The sequence below is a fragment of the Pseudonaja textilis genome, chromosome 2 (genome assembly GCF_049901715.1).
Source record: "Pseudonaja textilis isolate UNSWEBS1 chromosome 2, rPseTex1.2, whole genome shotgun sequence".
NCBI lineage: Eukaryota > Metazoa > Chordata > Lepidosauria > Squamata > Elapidae > Pseudonaja > Pseudonaja textilis.
Window position 1 is genome coordinate 102,957,433 of NC_141991.1, and position 16,319 is coordinate 102,973,751.

Here is a 16,319-nt window from a genome sequence, read left to right on the forward strand (position 1 = left end):
CATGGCTTGGTAGGCATGGCAGGGGAAGGATACTGCAAAATCTCTCTTCCCTCCTCACTCCTGAGGGAAGGTTACTACAAAATCCCATTCCCTCCCCACCCCATTAACTTGCTTTCGGGCTCTGTTCTCCTGTGCAGGGCAACAAAAGAAGTCCCAGCCAATCAGCTGAGTCTTGGGAGGCAGAAAATAGATGGGGGCAGAACCAGTCAGAGGTGGTATTTGCCGGTTCTCCAAACTACTCAAATTTCCCATTACTGGTTCTCCAGAAATGGCCAGAATCTGCTGAATACCACCTCTGAATGCAACTTACATGTGTATAGAGGGTACCGTAAGGTCTTCATCCTGAAATGGTTTGATTCAAGATGATGATATTGATGTTGATGACAATGATAATGATTTTTCACATATATATATACATACATACATACATACATACATACATACATACATACATACTTTCATAAGGACCTCTTACTGGAAAGGCAGAGCGTATTTAAGGATAAGACTTATTGCATCTTGTTATATTGGAATAGGTGTGTTCAGATAATACAATAATAAAACATTGATATTTCACAGTGAAAATGTCATTTAAAATGAACAAAACAAATGAATACAGATAACTTTTTGCATATATGATTACTTTTAATTGCTAAAATGCATTCATTTTTGAAACTGCAGTAAAATTATTGTCTATCTGCAATACACACTGGCTTTTGAAGTCAATCTACTTTCCAAAAATGTCATTTCATTATGTTTGTGAAAGCTTTACAAATGAAGTGGAAGGGTGAACTTTTTCCAGAAATGTTGTTCTTTTTATTCTCCAGGCTTTGTATCCCTGAGAAAAAACACAGAGGCTTCAGCCATTTTGGCAATTTCTCTTTATATTATTGGGACATCGTCCACAATGGTGGGGCCTGTGACTGTCATAATGAAAGTCTAAAATGGCAGCTATAGTCAAACAAGAAAAAACTTGGCTGTGAGCCAGATGGGCTGAGCAGTAATGACAACAATATATGGGTGCTGCAGTCACCCTTGAAAGTTCAAGCTTCAGCAGCGTGATTCAGCTCACAAGCCCACAAGACCTGCAAAGCTTGAATTTAAGCTTTCATACCCATGTGGTTTCCCTTTTCTGTTATTTCTTGTCATTTGCCCAGTTTTCATAAATCCGTATCTTTATACTAATCAATGACTCAGCCGAAAAATCTTCTTATGCTTGTTTATCAGTTCATAACTATTTGTCTCCTTTTTTGTTAAAAGTTTTTTGTTAAATGCTGACGTTAAAGGAAGGCATTGGGCTTTGGGACCTGCAAGGACATTCTCAATTTTGAGAGTCAGTTGTAAACATGGTAAACATGTAAGTATTTCCCAGAAGGCAAACTGACTTGACTAAAATAAATAGGTGTTCTCCAAAAAGAAAGACCTGGGAGAAAGAAAGAAATCCTAGAACCAATGGGTCTAAGGTGGAGATGTCAACCAATTCAAGAGCCAGCACTTGGCATCAAGTCCAAAAAGAGCCTATAAAGTCTATGGAAAAATAGGAAAGGCCATGAAGAAAGAATGACCATTTTAAACTGCTGTCATAAGGAATGATGTCATAAGGAAACTGCATCCTCATATGGGCAGGGAACCATCAGCATGGCTTCACTTGAGTTTACAATAAAGATTCTTCTTAACCACAGAGTAACATGCATTTGAGAAGGTTCTGACTAATAGCCAGGTTAAGTGTGTGAAGTCCCAGGGGTGAATTTTACTCTTGGCTCCTGGTCTGGAAAGCCTGGCAAGAGAAGAGTCAGCTGTGCTTTCTTTCCCAAAGCTAGCTGGTCAATGACCCCATTCCTTTGTCACGTTCAATCAAATTCCAAATCTGACTCTCATCTCTCCAATGATTTTGCAGTCTGTTGTTGTTGTCGTCTCCCCAGGAACATAGAATAACAGAGTCGGAAGGGACCTTGGAGGTCATTTAGTCCAACCCTCTGCTCAAGCAGGAGAGTCTATTCCAAATATTAGCCTCTACCTAGGCTTGAACTCACCGCCTCCTGATTGTGAGGCGAGAGCTCCACCTCTAGGCCACTGCACTGACCTAAAAATGCCATTTGAAAGTGAGTAAATGTCTCACTCTTCCTTCTTAAAATATCTTCATTCTCCCTGACACATGTCTGAATCCAAAATACCAAACTGAAAAGTATATAGTATATAATATATTGGTTTCTGTGCTTCGTGTATACATGCACACATTAACAAAACTCCCATCCTTAAATAAAAGTACCTATCTGAAAAAAGTGACTTGTGGTTGTTTGTCACACTTGCAATCATTGCAGCAGCCTCGTGATCATGTGATCAAAATTAAAATACTTGGCAACTAACTCATGTCACGGTGTCCAGGAGTCGTATGATCCCCTTTCATTACAAGCAAATTCAATGGGGAAGCCAGATTCACTTAAAAAAACATGTTACTAACTTAACAACTGTTGTGGGTCACTCAACAACTGTGGCAAGAAAGGTCATAAAATGGAGCAAAACTAATTTAAGAGATGTTTCACTTAGCAACAGAAATTTTGGGCCCAATTATAATCATAAGTCAAGGACTACCTGTAGTCCTCACTCCACAGAGGGAGGCTAACAGGTATGGTCAGCACATTAAAAATTGGTGAAGCTTTTACTGCAGCATTGTGGATGCCATCTTGACTGTTTTGGCCATACCTTGTCAACACCCCTGATCCTTACAATTTCTCTCCCCCCCCACCATGCACCCACACACAAAATATCCCCTAGGGATTCTTTTTCACTCTTTCTGAGTGCCTAGGTACATCAGTCAATTCTTTGATGTGTTATACATATTAGTGTCCCAGGTGAAAAACGGGGGGAGGGGAGATAGGAAGGACAAGCAGCATGGCCATGGTTCTTCCGAGGTGTATTTTGTTTTTTTTGTACAAGAAGTTTGAGAAGGGCATGCTTTTTCAGTTAATCCGCTTTGTTGTGAGGTTTTGTTTTCTTTGAACATTTTAGCCAGGTGAGCATTTTGCCTGAGTGCATTTGTTTCCTGCAGGTGGATTTTTGGGTTGGCTGGGTGTGTTATCTCTCTGCATTTTTCTGGATATCCTCGGTTTCTCTTTGTGAAGTTAGCATTTTGCTTTTCTTTGTGGGAGTAAACAGGTAGTCTGACATTATTGATAGATCCAGCTTGTACTTCTGCCTTTGACTTAAGAAAGACTTCGACATGGAAAGAAAGTTGTTTTCAATGACAAGAGAGAACAAATCCTGGATGTGGAAAAAAATGAGGCTTTATCAGCCTCTTTTGGCTGTTTTGCATTTTGCTAGACTGGCACAAATACATCTGAAATACAGGTGAAGCTTGAAAAATTAGAATATTGTTCAAAAATTCATTTATTTCAGTAATGCAACTTAAAAGGTGAACCTAACATATGAGATAGACTCATTACATGCAAAGCAAGATAGTTCAAGCCGTGATGTGTCATAATTGAGACGATTATGGCTTACAGCTCATGAAAACCCCAAATCCACAATCTCAGAAAATTAGAATATTGTGAAAAGGTTCAATGTTCTAGGCTCAAAGTGTCTCACTCTAATCAGCTAATTAAGCCATAACACCTGCAAAGGATTCCCGAGCCTTTAAATGGTCTCTCAGTCAGATTCAGTAGGAATCACGATCATGGGAAAGACTGCTGACCTGACACTTGTGCAGAAAACCATCATTGACGCCCTCCATGAGGAGGTAAAGCCTCAAAAAGTAATTGCAAACGAAGTTGGATGTTCCCAAAGTGCTGTATCAAAGCACATTAATAAAAAGTTATGTGGAAGGGAAAAGCATGGAAGAAAAGGTACACAAGCAGCAGGGATGAGAATCTATGCCCCAGCAGAGAATCTATGGGGCATTGCCAAGAGAAAGATGAGAGACATGAGACCGAACAATGCAGAAGGGCTGAAGGCCACTATTGAAGCATCCTGGTCTTCCATAACATCTCAGCAGTGCCACATGCTGATAGCTTCCATGCCAGGCCTCATTGAGGCAGTAATTGCTGCAAAAGGGGCCCAAACCAAGTACTGAGTACATATGCATGCTTATACTTTTCAGAAGTCCGATATTGTTCTATGTACAATCCTTGTTTTATTGATTGCATTTAATATTCTAATTTTCTGAGATTATGGATTTGGGGTTTTCATGAGCTGTAAGCCATAATCATCACGATTATGACAAATCATGGCTTGAACTATCTTGCTTTGCATGTAATGAGTCTATCTCATATATTAGTTTCAGCTTTTAAGTTGCATTACTTTTTGAGTTTCACCTGTAATCCAAAATCCTTACTTTAGACATAATGATTGCTTTGTTGAAACAAGCTGGAATTTGCAAGCTAACTATTAACAGTGTTTTCTAGTTGTGATTTGTTGCCAAAAGTATACCGTGATTTTAACTCAGATATGGGTTTGAATATTCAAATAAATCCCTAATCCTGGTTTGGCAGTACAAGTAAAACTGTTACTTCTCTCATTTGCTACACATATTCATCAAAGGCAGCTTTCATAAGAATTAAATTGGATGAAACCAAATGTTCACTAAACTAAAATTCAGCTTCCTATGATGGCCAATCAATTATTGTTTAAAATTAGATCCAATAGTACATTGCCAATGGTATTCAAAAAGACATTATTCCTTTTAATCTCTTGTGCTCCACTGATCATTGTCTAAAACACATTTGCATTTTCTCCATTTTTCTGCTTGCTTTTTTAATGAAATTTTGGCATGTGGGAAAACAAGATAGCCTACACTTCTCAGAAGGATTCAGAGATGGCAGAAATATGTTTCTGAGTAACTGTAAAAGGAGAAAAGTCTGAAGAGGTATAATTCATTGCATGACATTCATTATTTTTTGAGGGAAATGAATTGTGCAGTCAAAAAATGTTTAAATAAATACTGTCAAAGGAAGTAAAAAGATTGTTCGGGTTACCATTAACTGGTGATTTACAAGATAACATAGTCATCAGTTTCAGATAAATTCAGATAATAAGGCAAGTGTGCCTTAGTAACAGAGATGTTAATTTGATGGTGACTCTATTCAGGTCTAACTTGGGAAATATTTTCCAAAAGAATAGTTATCTTGAAGGCAAAGAGCTTTCAGAGTAGGCATCCAATGAAAGACAAGGGAGATTCCATGTTTCATCATTTCAAATACTGGAATAGTCACACATTTATGAATATGTTCATGGATTCAGGGTAAGATCCCTAATGACATTTTTCTAAGCTGTCCAGTGGATACAGTTATTGTTAAAGTGATAGTGTTTGAAATGATAATAGCACACTCCACTAATTTGTTTCTGGTATTCCATTTGGCCTTGTTAGGACTTGCTACAGCTGTGTGAAAAAGTCCTACATAGTTTACAGTTTATGACATTTTTTGGATAGGCCATTAAATATTGTTATATTTAAATAAACACTGGTGGTTTTTAAGTGAAAAACATAAGCTTTTTGCAATTTGGTGCTGTTTGGATGGGGATTGTGAATTTTCTTGCATGCTTACAATGACTATGAAAACAGATTAACTGATCCATATCCAGTGGCATACGTGTTGCAATTACTAAGGCCGATGCTGGTGTTTTGTTAACATTTTTATTGTTTGTTCCCTGAAAAGGACCGTTTAGGTCCTTTTGGTTACTAATATGAAATTGGCCAGCCCTTATTGCTTATCACCAGCAACCTTCCCTTTTTTTTTTCTCATAGTCCTTTGTGGCAGTCTATGTGTTGGTATTGGAGACAGACAGAGACCAATGCAAATTATATCTGGAGCTCATATCCACAGGTAAGAAACCATCCCTGAGATATGGGGTGGGGAAATCACCTTCCTTAATCTTATCTTCTCCCATATTTACTTGTTCCCTCTTTTTTTTAAAAATTTCCCTGATCCCATGCTTTCCGATAGTCTCAGACAGTAGCACTATGAGGCTGTGATGACATTTTCAAGCCCTTGCACTGCAAAGCTGATATCTGTGGGTGGGCAGAACTGTCAGTCCAGAGATGTTGATGGTGTGTTGCAGATGTAGTGCAGAAAGCAAGTTGTCACTCTCCTCCATGGTTTGTACAAAGCTGTATATTTAATGCATGTTCTTTCTTATCTCTGGTTTTCAGCACCACATATTGTAAGCATTCAGTCTGCCTGTATTTCATCCATCACCAGAAACCCTAGTGGCAGACCCAGTCTACTTCTTATTATTTATCAGCTGTAATACAGTATCCAAAGCATGGCCTTCTCCCAAACAGATCAGTGGAGTGGGGGGAGGGTTGTCTGCAGAGTCAATGCATGTTGAATGTGTATGAATTGTACTTCCTTGGTACTGAAGGATCTGGCTTGCAAAAAGGGCACAGTGCAATTTTGAAAGCAGCGTTCAAGACTTATTATCATGTGTAACACCATACGTTGCCTGTTCTGCTGCTACTGCAGGAAAATGTCAGTGTGCAAAATGGAAACCCTTCCAAGCATGAAAACTTATTTTCTTGAAAAATAAATTAAACCCTACAAACCCCAATTTAAAAGAGAAGGCCCCCTTTTCTTCAGGAGCAATGATGTCTTACGACTAAGGGGACCATTAAACAATTTGGTCTGAAAACGGATTTCTAATACTGTAGTCTGTAGTTAAAATGAATATTAAAGTAGGGAAAAATTAACCCTCCTGCATTTTTCTCTTTCTTTCTTTTTTGTTCCTCAAGCATCTGACTCTTTATTCCTTATTTATTTAATTGGATAAAAGGATCAAAACATCCTATATAGAGGATAATGGAAGTCTATGATTCTTCCATCCTTTGCACCTTCCAATAAAGCAGAATCTCTATGGGCATGTTGACATTCCCAAATGCTATATTGGGAAGCTAAACTCTAAACTATAAGCAATTTGTGAGCAAATACTTCTGTTTTGGTTAGTAGGTCTATGAAACCTCCTTCTTGCTTTGAGAGAAGAAAATCATTTCAAGGTCCATCAAAAGATTCTGATAATTCATAAAACTGACCTCATGCTCAGAAATATTCAGACAGAATACCATCCTTGCACATTGACCTCTGAGTCAGAGAATAAACCTCAATCTTGTTGGAAGAAATGTCCATCTGAGTTCAGTTCCAGATGGGGGAAAAGACACTGGATGCAAAGGCACAAGAGGCCTATCCTTCACATCATCATTGTAAGAAAAGAGCTGTGTTAGTTCTTAGTAGCCCAAAAAGGAATCAGATAGCATAACTCATAGCTCAACCTACTTAAATAACTTATTAGTAAGCTACTGCTCATACTGTACAATGGCACTGCATTTTCTTGGACACTGGATTGCAAGCCCTACTTGAACAGGGATAGCCACTCAGCTGGAAGCGGATTCTCACAAGCAGTGAGAAACAACAGAATAATGATGTTACCATGAGACTCAGACCCAGATATTAGTTTGCCTTCACCGTGTACAGTACATCAATAGTATCATCATAGGCCCCAACAAATAGACACAAGGGTTTAGAGGCATCTCCACATGTACTTCCTCTAATGCAATATATGTCATCATCTATCAGCAGTGCCCTTCTGGATTCTATGTAGAACAAACTTTGTGCAAAATGGACGTGAGTTTTATATCAGGAATCCTGAACAAGGTTAAAGTAATATCAGGACACTTTAATCTCCCTAAACATTCTATTACAGATCTCAAACTAACCCATTCTGAGAAGAAAAAAAACTTTAAGAGGACAATTGAGCAAAAGATTCCTGAACTCATATGCATCAAAAAGTTTCAGGTCTCAGCAAATACAGTGGCTTTTTAAAACATTACAGTCTTATTTGTTAAGATATGTAACCTGCCTCACATGGAATCCACATCACCTTGCCTCTTCCCCTTCCTTCTCCCTTCCACCTAACCACAATTTAAATCCTACATCAGTTTAGCCACTCCATGTTATGGCTCATAAAAACTCTTGCCTTTTAATAGGGTCTTAGTTTAAACCAGACTTTTTTCCATTTCTGCATTATCAATTATTTTTAGATTTCAGATTTATTAATGAATGGAATATCAATTGCAATTTCAGATCTAAAATCTAACTGTGGTTAAGGAATGCATATCTTATTAGTTGATGGCAATGTATTTCTGTTTATGAACAGCGTCATGTTGATTATCCCAGATATGTAAGATTTTGAAAAAATTCCCTTCACACCTTGATCTTTCCCCTAAAGCATAACACCAACAGTGGAGCTCACAGGACCAAAAGCAGAATTTTTTCAGATGGATCAGATTCAAGGTAGCATGTTTTTTTAAGCATATTGGATCTCAGTGTCCTTCTGCACTTGCACATACCCACAGGACAAAATATTTCTTAGCAATCTCATTTCTCTGTTGGGTCTCCAGGTATTGCTTTCATCTCATCTCCTACCCAAAGAGTTGATCATGTCTTAAGACAGTCTTGGTGATACCATTTTTGATGTAGTAATTTCATCTTTAATCTAACACTTTTCAAAAGTAGCCTCAAGGTATATATAATCAACTAGCTCTATACCCATGCTTCGCTACGGAACTATGTGATTGGGCTTAGTTTTGGGGGAGGAAAATAAGGGAAAAAATCTGCCTCTGCCTACCAGCATCCATCGGTATTCATCTGGCTAGCGTCCTGTCAGTGTGTGAGAATTGAGGGCTGTTTGGAAACTGAAACATGGAAACTGAAACAGTATTTGCTGTGTGAGCAAGAAGGAGACAGCAAGGAGCCTGGGCATGGCTTAGCTCAACTGTTCTATACTAAAGCTGGTTGCTGCTGTGAAACTAAAACTGAAACTGAAACTCCTCTCTTCTGCTTGTGCTTTGCATTTGGAACAGATTTCTTTTCAGGTGGGGAGGGGAGTAAAACTCCTTAGCATCAGAGCGTGTTAATAATAATATATGAAATACTAATGCTCTGATGGTCATTTCAAAAAATCCTTTCTTAGTGAGCACCTAGAAGCCAAGAGAAACATGCATGCCAAATTTCAAGTTTTTAGGCTTTACGATTCTGGAGATTTTCTGATGATGCTTGAGTGGTGTTTCGCTTTTATATGTATACATATAGATTACCTTGGGGTGGATGGGTGGGGATGGATTGATAGTAACTTGGAAGAGGGACAAGAAAGGAAAGAGGGGATCCACCCTGAGGTCAGCAGATTTCGTGCCACTATTATTTTCAACTGACTCAGGGATAGGTGAGGAGCCAGAATAAATATTCACAATCTGAGATCAAACAACCTGAGGTCAAATGACAGAGCTCACATTTCACAGCAGAATATCACAAAATTCCCAGGGGTTTAGCTTGCTGGCCAAAGTTGACACCTCTCAACTTGCTAAAAGTGAACATCAAACCAAAAGACTTGTGTTTTTCAATTTTGCTATGCAGTAATATGTGCATGTATATGTACTCTGTGGCATTGTTGTCTTTGATTCTGAATGTTAACCAAATTTTAAAAACATGGTTTGTATTTATTGCTCTAAGGTTTTATAACACATTTTAATTATATGACTATAAATTGCCTAGAGTTACATTGGTGAAATAGGTGGCATAGAAGTTTAATAATAATTTTTTTTTTAAAAAAAATTAAAAATTCCAAAAATCTCCCCCAGCTAATTAATATATCATGTGGCTGAGCCTCTTTCTACATTAGGAAAGCCTTTCTTTCATTTTCTTTTCAACAAAAGGCACATTTTGGTACATGTGTAGTGTAGTGTGATTAGTCATACATAAATACACTTTCTAATTGTGACTGGGGCAATCAACCAGAGGAAGCAACTGATGAGCTGATCAAGATTTCAGTGATAGTCACAGGGAGGGAACATAATGCAGAAAGCCTGGAAGGCAGATTCATTTAGGGACCTACAACGTGAAACAAGAATATGAATGGAAATATTTTTAAATCAACTGAAGGAAAGAATAGGCACCAGGAAGGGAGCAAAGGAACTGGTTAATTGTAAGCAGTCTGTCTATACTAGGGGTGTCAAACTCACATCGTCACCAGTGGTGGGATTCAAAAATCTTTACTACTGGTTCTGTGGGTGTGGCTTGGTGGGTGTGGCTTGGTGGGCGTGGCAGGGTAAGGTTACTGCAAAATCCTATTCCCTCCCCACCCCACTAACCTGCTTTTCAGCTCCATTCTCCTATACAGGGAAACAAAAGAAGACCCATTCAACTCTTATTTAATCTTCAATTTATGCCTTTAAAATTATAACATTCAATATAGTACATAACTTCCAATCGAATTCTGCTTGGTACATTCTTAAAATACACACTAAGTTTATGTATCTATGTATGTATGTATGTATGTATGTATGTATATATGTATGTATAGTATTCAGCTTTGTTCGGGTATTTTCCCACGTCATTATAGTTGTGCTTTTAAAGTTGTAGCAACGTTTCGGCAGAATCTCATCTGCCATCATCAGGCTTCTGTATTGTGTTTGTCTGTGAGTCAGACTTTCACAACGGCTGTTTAATTTGAAATGGCTATTGAATTTTCACCCATTATCTCTAAATAGGCTTATACTTTCAATCTTTATACATTTTCCCTGTTTCTCTATATCTTGTTCTGTCTTTTATAACTTCTTTTCCTTTCCTTCTTCCCCCCCTTCTTCTCCCTCCCCTTTTTGCCCCCTTGTCTCTCTACTTCTAATTCTCTCTTCTGTAATCCTCTCTTCTGTTGCTTCCTAATATTGTAATTATTTTTCAAACTATTCTTTTTTGTTGTTGCTTTTTGAAATCTTAAACTTTTCACTCTCTTTCCCCTCTTTCTTTTTTTTCCCCCCACATAAAATTACTTGATCATTAAAGATGGCTTCTTCTTTCTCCCAACCTTCTTGTTCTACAAGCGTTTCTTGTTGTATCTCATAGTTCCAGATCTCCATTTCTAAAAATTGAAATACGAAGCCAAAAGAACCTCTTCTTTCTTGTGCATCTGCTTTCTGTTTTTTAAGTTCCATTTTCAGTTCTTCTAAAAGTGATGCCATTTTAAGTACTTTTAAACAACCACCCGATTGATTTTAGTCATTTAAATCCAATAGCCAAAAATCCAAAAATCACCATGTAATCCAAATAATCCAAAGCTGTTTCTTCTTGCTTCTTTTTTCCTCTTTCTCTTCCTGGGGTTCTATTATTTTGTTACAAAGTTTCAGTTAGAATGTATCTTTTAGGAATCTTGTTAAGGTTTCACTATAAGTTCCTTTTAGTTCCAGGCAGTCTCCTCCATTTTTCCAGATCCCGCCCTTTTATTCCTTCCCTTTCTCTCCTTTCCTGCTTTTAAAGATTTTTGAGTATCCAAAAGTTTTTATTATCCCCTTGACATTTTATTTTCAGCTTAAATGCCTATTGATGTCAAAGTGGATTTTTGTCAATTTCTTACTTAAATCTCTTAGCTGTCAGTATAAGGAAGGGAAGAAAAAAAAGCCAAATCCTTTCCCTTCCCTCTCTCCTTCACTACTTTAAAGTCTTCTTTGGGAACAATGTTATTTTTTATAGTTCAAATTCCAGGGTACCTTATGTTGCTGATTTTTCAGTTCAACCCAGTCAACCAAAACTTTCTCTTCTTATCTTCCTCCTGCACATTCTTCTCTGGTTGAGTTCTTCTTTGAGGTGGCCATTTCTGACCATCGCTGCAACCGCCTTCAGGAAAGGGAATAATGGCCAGCTGAGGAGAAGAGGTATGGCTCTCCTCGACCCTGCTGGCAGTCTCCCCCCTCTTCACCACCTCTATGGGATGGCTTAGCCCCAAATCCAGCTGGCTCAGGGCGCTCCAGCGGTGAGCACAGATTGAAACCACACATGATCGCGGATTTCGGTCTGTCACCGAAGAAGCTCAAACCTGAAGTCCAATAGGATGCTTTCCTAAAGATCATTTGTGCACAGTCCTGATTGGAACAATGTCCATGGAATACCATGTCTACCCCAAAAAACCTTAAATTTAAAGGTTTTCCCCAATCCAGTCATGACAGATTCAAGATAGTGGAGCTCATCTCTGATACTCAGCCATGGGAGCCTGTATTATCTGAGAGATATTTCTGTCACCCTGTGGCCAATATTAAAATACAGAATTCTGCAACCTTCCCACCAAAGTGATACTTATTTATCTACTTGCATTTGCATGTTTTCGAACTGCTATAGGTTGATAGGAGTGAGTAACCAGAGTTAACTTGACACTCAAGTCTTGAACCCAAGTTGTTGATTTTTCAGCTGACAACCTCATTGCCTTAACCACTGAAGCATTGTGCCCCTCCAAGAAAATAACTATGTGAGCCCAATTTAAGTACCAGGATTACAGAGCAAGTTAGGACTGGGGGTTAAGGTATCAGGTTGAGAAACAAGAGATGATGAGTTCTAGTTCCATTTTAGGCATGAAAGCCAGCTGGGCGATTTTAGGCCAGTGGCATTCTCTGAGCCCAACACATCTGACAAGGTTGTCATTGTGGGGAAAATAGGAGGAGGGAAAGAGTATTAGGTATGTTTTCTGCCTTGAGATATTTATATAAATAATAAAGGCAGGATTAAAAAAAGAGCAGAAACTTAAACCTTAATTAAAATAGGGAGCTAGTAACAAGCTTGCTTATATTGAAAAAAATACATTATATATACCAATAGACATGTAAACAAATAAACCCACCATATCATCCAATAATACACTCCAAACCACAAACCACTAACAGCATCCACTAATTTCTCTAGGGATCTTCTAGGTTCATGCTTCTAATGGTATGGAAACAGAGTGGGTGGGATCAAGATCCAGTATGGAAATAAGGAGAAATTAGGCTCTTGGGAAGATTTCATCTTATCTAAGCAAAGCACAAAATCCGCCTCCAAGGTTATTTTGTTGCTTCTGCAATAAAAAGCCATTTCAATTAAATTGGTAAATTGGGATGGTAAATGTCACTTTAAATTAAATAACCTAGTTTACCAATGATGAAAATTATTCAGGACAAAACTCCTAACTGGGACAAGTTGCTCTTTAGAGCAGAGCAAAGCTTTGGTTGATAGGATAAAAAGCAGCTGTCTTCATAAAAGCTAATAAAATACTCTGGGGATAATTAAAATTTTAATTAAAAATGTAAAATCCAAATAGCATTTTATGACAGCAAGGAAACTTGTTTTGACATCCAGAATTGCTGCCTAAGCTGGATATCCCTTACATTTTCTCCAGGCTATTGAGAAGCTGGCATGTTCTGCTCGAAACCTTCTTCCACTCCATCCAAAAATGTCAGTTCTTAGTGAGTTTTAAAGGGTAATGGGGGCATTTGCTTTAAAGCTACATTCAAATTATTAACCAAGTGTGACAGCGGGCTTGTTTGCATGCCAATTTTTGCAGGTTGTTTCCCCTAAATATATAGAAAAGAAATAAATCACCTTGAAGGAGTATAGTATGGTCAGGCTAATGCATATACCGGGAGCAAAAGTAGACGTGTATTCTATTTAAGCCAATGCTGGGTGCCTGGGATTGGCATGTTGCCATGACAGGAATTAAAGCTGCTGAATAGCCAAATAAGCTTGTGTTACATTTCCCTAATAGTTTGTCCCTATGTGACAAAACTTGCCTCTCTCATAAGCAAAATTGCCCTTTGCCACTTTCAAGGTTTTTTTTCCCCTCCAAAGTCCCCACTCAAAGAAAGATGGGTAGCAGGGCCCTCGCTTGCTGAACCCTTAGACTATCCGTCATCTGTGGCATTTTGAAAGGTATGCCTAGATAGATGGGCTTCAACCAGTTTAAGAAGCCTAATGAATCTGCCACTGAACTCTTCAAAATTGCCTTCTTGGTAGCCCAGTTAGAACAGAGAAAGAGACAGAAAACAGCAACCAAATAGAAATTTGGAAAAAACTGACTCTTCTGATTCGTACACTTATTCTTCAAAGTTGTAACTAGTACCTCAAAGGTAACTTCCAGTGATACCAATGGAAGCAATCACTTAAAGTGGACTTAGATATTTGACAAGTTCCTATGAGGAAAGAATGACTCAAATCTGCCGTCAAGCATCTCTAAACAGTTAAATTTCTACAGCAGGGGTATCCAACCTTGGCAACTTTAAGACTTGTGGATTTCAACTCCCAGAATTCCCCAGCCAGCATGAGGAATTCTGAGAATTGAAGTCTACAAGTCTTCAATTGCCAGGGTAGGGCATCCCTGTTCTACACTCTATTTTACCAAACTCTATCTAGATTCTTGGACCTTGCAATCCAAACATTCATCTGGCAAGTCTCATAAGGAGAGGAGTTCACATTTTCCAAACTGCTAGGGAGCATCCCAGATTCTCGATGGATTTAATAGTTTCTGCTGTTCATGTAAGGTGGAGGCACACACTTCTTAATTAGCTAATGAAAGAAAAGTGATCCTGACATACTGTGTGATATAAGGGGACGGAACATGGTCCAGGGATTTGTGGTAGAATGGCTTGAAGAATAAAAGCACCGCCTTATCATGTTAAGGCACTATCATTTGTTTACATTTTTGTATTAACTGAATGGCTTACATAACTGAGAATAGAATAGAGTAGAGTAGAGTAGAGTAGAGTAGAGTAGAGTAGAGTAGAGTAGAGTAGAGTAGAAGAATAGAATAGAATAGAATAGAATAGAATAGAATAGAATAGAATAGAATAGAATAGAATAGAATAGAATAGAATAGAATAGAATAGAATTCTTTATTGGCCAAGTGTGACACAAGGAATTTGTCTTGGTACAAATGCTCTCAGTGTACATAAAAAGAAAAGATACATTCATCAAGAGTCAAGAATCATAAGGTACAACACTTAATGATAGTCATAGGGTACAATAAGCAATCAAACCATACTAGGAAACAGTCAATAAAAATTGTTAAGATACAAGCAACAAAGTTACAGTCATACAGTCATAAATGGGAGGGGATGGGTGATAGGAACGATGAGAAGATTAATAGTAATAGTAATGCAGTCTTTGTAAATAGTTGGACAATGTTGAGGGAATGATTTGTTTAGCAGAGTGATGGCATTCAGGAAAAAAAATGTCCTTGTGTTTAATTGTTCTGGTGTGCAGTGCTCCATAGCAGGGGTCTCCAACATTTTGGACCTCAGGGACCACCAAACTCATAATTTTAGATCCCAGGGACCACTAACTGGTTCTGTGGGCATAGCCTAATTTGTCGGTGTGGCTTGATGGTCATGTGACTGGCTGGGCATGGCTTGTATGTAGATATTATAAATATTTATATAAATATTGATTTTTTTTAAATTAAAAAAGAGCAACTTTTACCCAAAATCAGGCAAAGCAGGCAGGCAGATTGAGTTGCTCACAGAATCACAGATTCATTCAGAGAACTATCTATCTGCCATCAGCTAGCTCAGTCTGTCACATAAAATTTGCTGGCAAGCAAACTCACAAAATTAACTCACAACACACCATGCATGTAAATATTGAATTTTTTATTTTAAAAAAGCAACTTTTATCCAAAATCAGGCAAAGCAGGCAGATTGAGTTGCTCACAGAACCATTGAGTGATCTATCTATCTGCCATCAGCTAGTTGAGTCTCTCAAATTTGCTTGCAGTGAGTCTGCACTGAATTTGCTTGCAAGTAAACCTTTAGTCCTAAGGGAGGTTTGGTGTGCTTAGCTAGAAAGCAAGAAATCCAACCATTTCCTGCTTCCTAGCTAATCTAAATCTCCTGCTACAGCAGAACAGATGATGGTCGGAAAAAGGAAAAATAGCAACTTAGCAGGCAAGTTTACCAGGTAAGGTGTGAGTCGGTGGGGGGTTCCCAGGGGCCATGTGGGCTGAGCAGCCTTGTGTTTCTGCACAGCCTGGATTAATTGCTTTGGGGAGAGTGCTCTGGGGGTGAGATTTCTCTGCGGCCCACCAAAATTTTCTCATGGCCCACCAGTGGACTGCGGCCCACTGCTTGCTGACCGCTGCTCCATAGCATAATTTTGAGGGTATGAGTTGAAACAGTTTATATCCAGGATGTGAGGGGTCTGTAAATATTTTTACAGCCCTCTTTTTGACTTGTGCAGTACACAGGTCCTTGATTGAAGGCAGGTTGGTAGTAATCATTTTTTCTGCAGTCCTAATTACTCTCTGAAGTCTGTGTCTGTCTTGTTGGGTTGCAGAACCAAGCCAGACAGTTATAGAGGTGCAGATTATAGACTCAATAATTCTTCTGTAGAACTGTATCAGCAGCTCCTTGGGCAGTTTGAGCTTTCTGAGTTGGCGCAGAAAGAACATTCTTTGTTGTGTTTTTTTGATGATGTTTTTGATGTTAGGTGTCCATTTTAGGTCTTGTGATATGGTAGAACCTAGAAATTTGAAGGTCTCTACTGTTGTTA

The 16,319-nt window shown here is 38.5% G+C and overlaps 1 long non-coding RNA gene across 1 annotated transcript in view; it reads left to right on the forward strand.

Annotated features, from left to right (window-relative positions):
• Nucleotides 1-16,319, forward strand: part of LOC148126981 (uncharacterized) — a 29,912-nt gene that overhangs the window by 4,213 nt on the left and 9,380 nt on the right. Inside the window, exon 2 of the long non-coding RNA XR_015741781.1 lies at nt 5,738-5,816. This is a non-coding gene — a long non-coding RNA (uncharacterized LOC148126981). The remainder of the gene's footprint in view (nt 1-5,737; nt 5,817-16,319) is intronic.